Below are 9914 nucleotides of genomic sequence, written 5' to 3' on the forward strand. Positions count from 1 at the left end.
ACACTAAAGTTGTTGACAGTCCTCTTGAGACTAATGCTAGATATACATCTTCTGATGGTGTTCCTCTCTCTGAACCTACTCTATACCGCACTCTTGTTGGTAGTTTGGTGTATCTGACCATTACCAGACCCGATATTGCTTATGCAGTGCACATTGTTAGCCAGTTTGTGAGTTCTCCTACTACTGTTCATTGGGCAGCTGTTCTTCAGATCCTTTGTTATCTTCGAGGCACTCAGTTTTAGAGTCTCATTTTCTCTTCAAATTCTTCCTTGACATTGTCTGCTTATTTATTCAGATGCTGATTGGGCTGGGGATCCTACTGATCGCAAGTCTACTACAGGTTTCTGTATCTTTCTAGGAGATTCTCTCATATCTTGGAAGAGTAAGAAGCAGGATGTTATTTCTCGCTCTTCTACAGAGGCTGAGTATCGTGCTATGGCAACCACCACTGCTGAAATAGTTTGGTTGCGTTGGTTACTTGCTTCTCTGGGTGTTGATCAACCTGAACCCACTCCCATGTACTGTGACAATAAGAGTGTTATTCAAATCGCTCATAACTCTGTCTTTCACGAGCGTACTAAACATATTAAGATTGATTGTCACTTCACACGTCACCACTTCCAACATGGCACCATCACCTTACTCTTCATTTCTTCTTCGTTGCAGATTGCTGATTTGTTTACCAACCTCATTCTACTCAACGTTTTCGTTTCTTGACTAACAAACTCTCGATGCTTTCGATTAACGCATCTTGAGTTTGAGGGGGAATGTTAAATGTATTTTAGTTATTAGTAAAGGGTAGTCTTATCTTTTGTATTTTCCTAGCTTCCTATATGTATTGGCCCTTTGGCCTTATCTCTTATCATTAATTCCATATTGCATTTCTCTCCCTTCTCTCTTCTTCTTCTCCTCTCCCTATCTCTTCCTATGCAGCTGATCTAACAAAAATCAACAAGTATTAAAGAGAATCAATAAAAGTGAGCATTTAACGTAGAAAAAAATCTTAAATAATGTGGGAGATAAAAAATCATGGACAATACAAATTAGGGGTGAGTAGGACCCAACCCTACCCACTCATCTAGTATGGTTCGATCTTGATCGAGTCCGAATAGGGTCGAGTCTCAATGGTTATAGGATTGAGTTCTAGTTCAAAAATTAGACCTAGTCAATATTTAAGGTCGGGTTAACTTCGTGTTCAGGGTCAGGTCTGGGTCCAAAAACTCACTTGATCAACATTTAGGGTCTGGTAAGGGACAAACTTTAACTCGTCCTAACCCAGCCGATACTCACCCCTAATACAAACAAACGAAGTTCTATTATGTAAAATAGAGAGTACAACAAATCATCTTATAATATTGAGAACAAAAAACAACATATTTACTTAAGAAAAGTTCTCACCAACACTCACACAATTAGAGCAAAAGAAATTATCTCAAGCTCTCGCTATCTCAAAGAACAAAAGTCACTCAATTGTGTAATTTTTTCGATGCTATATGCTCTTGATGATGAGGCAAATAATATACGATAAAATGTTGAAGAGTCACATATGATGTCTCATACATTTATGTCAATTTATGTGTTATGAGATATGATTGACCAACAAAATATTTAATAATTACAATTTTAACTTAAGTAATTTTTTGCAACCAATTAAAGATAATAGTACATAGAGTGATACAAAAAATGGGACAATAAATATACTACTAATGTTGAAATCTTGGCGAGCAACCTTATAAAGCTCGGGAAGGAAGCTTAAAAGTAAGTACACATGAGAGCCACATATCTCAACGCCCAAGTTTGCATAAAAAAATGAGTTAATTACATTAACACCCCTGAGTTTTAGTGAAATTACATAAATCACTCATCACTTTTCTACACATATACAAACCTTCCCTAATTTTTATACTTTCATTACACTGACTACCCCGCATGATAAATAAGTGTAACATTTTAAACAAAAAAAATGTGATGAATGCAATTATGCTAAACAAAACATGGTATATTATAAGGAAAAATCCAAATAATATACAAATTAATATATCTTTATTATTTTTGGTTATAAAATGCATCAACAATTCTAAAGAGATATTTTTTAAATTGCTTTTATACTATATCATAACGGACCAAAAATAATAAAGAGATATCGACTCATATATTATTTGGACTTGTCTTCATAATATACCATGTTTTGTTTAACTTAATTGCATTTATCACATTTTTTGTTTAAAAAATTACACTTATTTCTCATACACATGTGGTTAGTGTAATTAAAGTATAAAAATTAGGTGATCTATATAGGTGTAGAAAAGGGATGGGTGATTTGTGTAATTTCGCTAAAACTCAGGGGTGTCAGTATAATTTACTCAAAAAAATTTCATTCATACTTGTGCACAAAGGTTTTTGGAATTTTTGTCATTTGAATAAAATAATTAAGAAATGTATTTATGGCTGTGAGTTACTTTTTTTTTTTTGCTGATTTTAATAGATATTTAATGCTCTTTTAACCAAAAGTTCATGTGCTTAGATTCATTAATTGATATTCATATTATAGCACCATTAACATAATATTTGAATATTAATATTAAAATTGATTTGTTAGTATAAAGATTTATATACAGTCATTATATTATTCACTATATATTTAGATTACTTTTTGATTAACTATGAATAATGAATAATTCGTTAATAATATATTGAACTCTCTGTGTATATTTTTGTTTGTCAGCAACTATGAATAATGAATAATTCGTTAATAATATATTGAACTCTCTGTGTATATTTTTGTTTGTCACCAAATTATATACAAGTATACAACATTGCATGTTAAAATGGTGAGATCATAAAGAATCTTAATAAAGAGATCCTAGATCCTTAACCAGTCCCTCTTTCATGTATGATAAGAGAATAAAGATGTATTTATCGTAAATTTTTTATAAAGAGGGAGTCTATTATCTATCATTTATTTTTAGTTATCATTGACTCATCAAAAAAGTAATATTAATAAATGATGTATATAAATCTTTAAGCTAAAAGTACATAGAGTAATAAAATTTGAAGTTGAACCAATTTATATGAGGAGAGATTCATTTACACTCAACTTAAGTTATATTAATTACATTCAATCTCAAAAATTCATTTTCTTAGATCTAACGGAGCAAATGGGTAAGTGTAATAAGTGATGAGAGAGAAAATGAGAAATATTAAATAACTTATAAGTTTTATCCATTTGGTTCATCGGATCTAAGAAAATAAATGGTTAGAATTGAGTGTAATTAGTGTAACTTAAATTGGTATTAAACAGCTCATTTCTCAATTTAGATAGCAGAAAATTAGCTAAAATTGACTTGGACCAATCAAAATGATACGAAACTAGTTTAGAAAATCATTTTTTATTCATAAAAGTAAATCAAAACGAGTAAAAAACTTAAAAAAAAAACATAAAATCGGTTGATACATTCGTAGATTTTGTTATGCACTTCATCGTTGATATATGATGTAGTTCATCTTCATGTCAGTGGGTATTCGATTTTTTTAAATTTTTTGAAAGAATGGTGACTGTATTTTTTATGGTTTGATATAAACATAACACTTCATTTTAATCATGATCCTAGGAGTGTTGAAGGTCACTTTAACTAATTGATTCTCTTTAAGCAATGTCTCAGGTAATATGGATGAAAAATACTTGTTGGAAGAGTTAACTTCACATACCTATAGATATTTCCGACTTAAACATAATTGTCTCTAGTGCAAGGATACACGTAAGAAATATATATATATATATAAGCATATACTCCATTCATCTCAAGAGATCAGATTGTGAAATTTTGCAAAATCAAAATAATTAAAGGAATATTTTAAATACTTTATCTAACAAATAAATCAATCATTAACCTAATTATGACATATTTCATTGATTAAACAAAAGACAATTCATCAATGTTATTCATGGCACTAAGTCTAGGACCGATTCACTCGGTTTATATTAAAAATTCTAAAAAAATCATAATATTAACTAACATTATTTAATAACTCTATATTTTAACTTTAAAACCATTACCATATCTATTTAAATAACCAACAAAGAATATTTTACTACTATAAAATGTCACAAACAAGTTGAAGAGTCATCAAACAACACATGTATTATGTTTTAATTGCAACAAAAGTATACATAATATTAAAATTTATTTAAACAATGAAAGTTTTGGTATAACAAAAGTTAACAAATGAAAACTATAATTATAAATAAGTTAAAAAAATCATTTCAAAACGACATTGCTTTGATTGTTTTTTAAACAATTTTTTTATTAACTCAAGCAGTTTAATCCGCCCGACCATTCGAGTTACCGATTTTAGATTTAAATCGGCCGAGTCAATCCAACTTTGATACAAAACTGGTTAGATGAGAGGCTCAAACCAATGAGATGTCTAATTCATGATTGAACCAATCAGATACATGATTCATGGTTGAACTGGTCAGATGCCCGGTTACATGTTCGAGCCAAATTTTATAACATAATATTCAATTTCCAAGCATTTATTTATTGTTATGATGACTTTAATTTGGACAATTTTCTTTGTAATTTTTGTACCATCTTTTGGTACAGAATGAGTGATATTTTTGGGACAGAAATCTTGGGCCTATCCTTGCCCATGTCCCCACATCTCATTTGAAAATATTTTCTCTCTTGTCCCCATTTTCTAAGAGAAAAAATCTACACCTATGAGAATTCTAAATGTGGAAATCCATGTGGAGATTTTTAGACATGATTCAAATTGACACCTATAACTATAAGAAAATGAATTTAATATGTATACACTGTTAGTGTAAGTGTTTTTTACAGTGTCAGTAAATCATGACCCTTGATTATTAACCATCATTGACTCTCAAACAAAAGTAAGACAAATCAATGGTGGATGATGTGTCGACAGTGTAAAAACACAAATTTTAAACTCTAAGAAGATTATTTCAACTTCAGTAAAATAAAAAATTCATCTAATCTAATTTCTGAAATTTAAATTTGTCACAATTGAATTGGAAAAGATACACTATTAAAATTTGAAAAGATAGGTAGGTAGGTATGTATGAAATTTATCAAAGCAATGTTAACCACATTCTTAAAACACTTACTATTTATTCCATAAAGATTTATATCAGAAAAGGATGACCATTCTTTTGTAGGTAATTGGGCCCATAGGTTCGTGGGGCCCATGATAGTGCCATATTCTGAGTTGATGATTTCTAAAATTATATGGCATTTCATCTCAATTAAATAGGATTAGAGTGTTAGAGGATTTGAATTATAGTTATCAATAGTGTATGTGGCAACCAGTTCAATTAGAAAATCAGTGAAATGGTTTTTATACTGATACAATATAACAATTATATTGGATATGTGAATATGTAAATCATCTGGTTAATATTAATTCTAATAATTGTTTGTAATATAGTCAAAATCATTTTAATAATTGAATTGTATGTTATAGATAATAACATTCATATTCATAAATATATTATATTTATTTTAAGAGAATGATTCAAATGAAAACAATTCTCGTATAAAAATTGTGAAAACACTAAATATGAGTCTTACAACTAATCATGAAGAATTATGATTAAAAGTTAGTTATTAGTCACTTAAAAAGTCATGTGTATATATATTTTAATCTGGACTTTTCAAATAAAATTCAATGGTTCATATTAATATGGACTTTTACTATAATATATTATTTAACCAACATGCAATTTATTTAATAAATTAGTAATTGAATCATTTTACCATTATACTCGTACTCTTATTAATTAGTAATTGAATCATTTTACTGTTGTACTCGTATTTGACCAATATAATAATTAGGGATGACAATAAAAACTAAACTTGTGGTACCCATTTGAATTGAGTGTAATCTCAATTATTATCTACACTATATATAAGGAGAAAACATTACATAACTATCATTATGATATAATTTTACTATTTTGCCCTTAACAATTTTTAGTTTCTAAAAAAAACATATAATCATATATAACTATTACCAATATACTAATCACTCTCTCACCTTAATTTGACCTTTAAAATCAAGACAAAAACTATAATATAGTGCATCTAATAAAAATTATAATACAAAGTATATTCAATTTTAAAAAATATTCTAATTTACCAAAACATAATATATAAAATTTAAATATTTGATATCAAAATGTAAAAAATGTAGGTTGGCAGACACGAAGTGCATATCGCCACACTAGTATATATAAAGCCAAAACTATAAATAACTACCATCACATAATTTTTCACATTCCAAAATTACCCTTTGTAACTCCTCCATTAGTAACCATCATAAACTTCCAAATATTTTATTGTTCTTCACAATACATCATTATTTTTCTACACATTTTCTTATTTTTATCTTTTCTTTCTTAATTATCTATTTAATTAATCTTCTTACATCTTTGGTCTCTATTGAGTTTCTATTCTATGCAACATTTCTTATATTAAATTATTTTTCTTTAAAGAATATAACACAAAAATGATACATATAAAAAAATAAGAATGTCGGTCGATAAACATAAACTGTCGATCGACATGCTAGTATATATAAAGTTATAAAATTAAACACATATATATATATATATGAGATCCGTTTATACTCAAATTAAATTATACTAGTTACATTCAATCTTAGGCATTCATTTTCTTAAATTCAATTGACAATAAATTATTTAAGATTTCTTTTTTTTTTCTCTCATCATTTATTGCACTCACTCATTTGGTCCGTTGAATTTCTGAAAATGAATTGTTGAAATTGAGTGTAACTTAATTTAGATGTAAACAAATCCTTCCTCATATATATAAATAAATATATATATATGGGAATTAAAAAACTGAAATTATATGTTTACATGGAGGGTGAATTTGGTGCACTTTAACCTCATTTTATATACCAAATATGATCCCAGCATGAGCAGAACGTATTTATATTTAATGTTTCAAAACGTTCTAATTGTTTTTGGTTTCCCATAGTATTCCTACGTTGGGGACAATTATGTCCGAGTTAGGAACATGTAGATATATAAGGCTAACTCTAGCAGTGAGCATTTTTGATCCATAAGACTCAAATCCGATATACTGTTTAAAAGAAATCAAACATGTATCACTTAAACCAACGCCAGTTGGTAAAAAAAATGTACTATTTGAATATGAAATTAATGATTTAGTTATTCACAAAACATAAGTGAAAGTTTAATGGGAATAAGCTTTTATAATATTGTCATTTGTTCAAGCTTTTTAATCACAATGTCAACTTCTCAAGGGTCACATGAACTTCCAAAGCAAGTAATGTAAGGATGGGATCTGTTGTCCCCAACCCTGTCCCCAACCACGTCCCTAGCCAATAATAGTGAAGCAAAATTGATAAAGTTATGAATATTTAATCTTTTTTAACTGACATGACATAATATGATTGGTCTGGGACAGAGTTTGGGATATGCTTTGGGACAACAAATCCTTATCCGTAATGTAAAGATTGATTCCCTGATTCAAAATACAGGTTTTAGGTGGGTTTTCTTAGTTCATGTTACCTAAAGCTCGATGGGGTTGAAGATAATAATATTGTTTTCACCCTCGTTGAGATCAAGTTCAAGTTGGATCAACACAAACTTAACATTGATGCACCTTGTTGCCATTCCTATTAATAATTTAATTTCTATATCGGCACAGTATAACAATTATATACAACATGTAATTTTTTTCAATTCATATTGGTTCTAATATTTGTTTTTAAGATTCTCTTGAAATATTTCAATAATTGCATTATATGTTGCAAATAATAGTATTTATATTTATGATTGTATTATACTTATTACAATATATATAATTTAATCAACACAATTTAATTATTGAATTACTAATTGAACTATTATATACCATAAAGCAGTTTAGTGGTGTAAGATTCGCTATATCTTTAGAATAATCAAAATATTCAGAGTTCAATTCGTATGAGCAACACTTGTTGGAAGGAACAACCACACATTTTAAAAAAGATTAGTTCCTTATGCATAGGGTAGGAGAATACCCTCTTAGTACAAAAAAAAATTTAACTATTGTATGTATGAAATCCTCATTGGGTGAAGCATTTTTTGGATTTCGAAGTTAAACTAGCAACATTAGTGCCATGTGTCTATATAGCTATGATATAAGTGCTCATTCACTCATGGGACCAACTTAATAAATGTAACATTAAACTATATTACAATTTTATTTTCCTAATGGATTTTGGAATGATTTCCTTTTTCACATTTTGAATTTGAATCATATATGTGCTAATAAATGTTTTTATCTGTCATTTTTATTATAAACTTCATCTGCCATTTTTTGCATATGTTATTAATGAACTTTACAATTCAAATTTTAAAATGCATTTAAGTTTAACTGTAATAATGTACTAAAAGATAAAACTATTCTATACTATCGGTGAATAATGTTGTTGATGTATCATAAAAAAAACCCTTTTACTTACAGAATTTCATCTAATTTTTTCACTCCATTAATAACCTTTTTTATAAATATAATCTTATTTAAACTCCATAAAGTTCAAGGAAAAAATATAATGATATTTTTTGAAAAAAATAGTTATAATCGTTGACAAAATTAATATTATTAGCAGTGGTTAACTCTCTCAATAATTGAGGCTATCCATACATCAAAAATTAGATAAAAATGAATATTATACTTAAGTTGTTTAAGATTATATGTGTAAGTTTAGTTAGAAGGGGAAATAATAGAAATAGAATGTTTCAGAGCTTTAAAATATATTTTGAGATGACTTTGATGCAATCTTTCACGATAATTCAATTTTGTTACAGTATTCTCGAGTTGCCTTCTTCGATTGTAAACCTACACACCCATTTATTTTTCAAGACTTTTTTCCTTTGGGTAACTTCATCAAACCATAAATATTTTTCTCATGTAAAGAGTTTATTATAAAAAAAGTGAAGGGTTCAAAAGAATTTTTTTAAAACAAAATCCAAGTCATATGAGGATTCTGTTAGGTCTTAGGACCTGTTGTCTTTCTGGTCGTGTTGTTTTAATGTCTATGACATGAAGATTTTGAGGTTGTTAGATATTTATCAATATTGATTTGGGATAAAATTTGGTAGCTAAATATACCACTTTTGATTAGAACAAAATTTGGCTTAGGGGTTAATGTTTTTTGGGTATAATCTTTAATTTTGTTTCATAGATTAATTAAGAATGTAATATTTATGCATTTTGTTATTGTAAAGATTTAAGATTTATACACAGTCAATATATTTTATCACTTATATTTTTTTAGTGCAATATATGCATCATTATAGAGATTTGCATACATTTATTATATCGTTTATTATTTATTTGTCTTACTTATATTTAAAAAGTTAATTATCAACATATTTAGTAAAAATCTCTTACACTATTAATGCACACATCTTTTTTTCTCATTTTTTTTTTTTTGAAAACTCAAGTTATGATTTAACGTGAATAGTGGACGATGCAGTAATGATATATAAAACTCATAATAAACTACCACTAGATTATTTTTTTCTTGTTTTTTTATTTAGACATCAATAAATATAACATAACCAAAATTAAAACTTCTACGTATATGAGCCATCTAGCACAACTCAAATGTTTCCTACTAAAGCAAAGAATAAAAAATATACTAACTTCTATTGATTTGAAGTATATATTGGTAAAAATATGAATGTTGGAAAGTAAATCTCATATTATCTATCTTATAATCTTATTAAATATATGATAGATTACTTCTCTCATTATCAAATGGTTTTGAGATGAAACCTTTAAATGATATTAGAGCCAAAACTCAAATTTTCTCTAGTTATCATGAGCCAAAAAGTGTCATTTAGTCATGAG

Source organism: Lupinus angustifolius, chromosome LG06 (assembly GCF_001865875.1).
Source record: "Lupinus angustifolius cultivar Tanjil chromosome LG06, LupAngTanjil_v1.0, whole genome shotgun sequence".
Taxonomy (NCBI): Eukaryota; Viridiplantae; Streptophyta; class Magnoliopsida; order Fabales; family Fabaceae; genus Lupinus; species Lupinus angustifolius.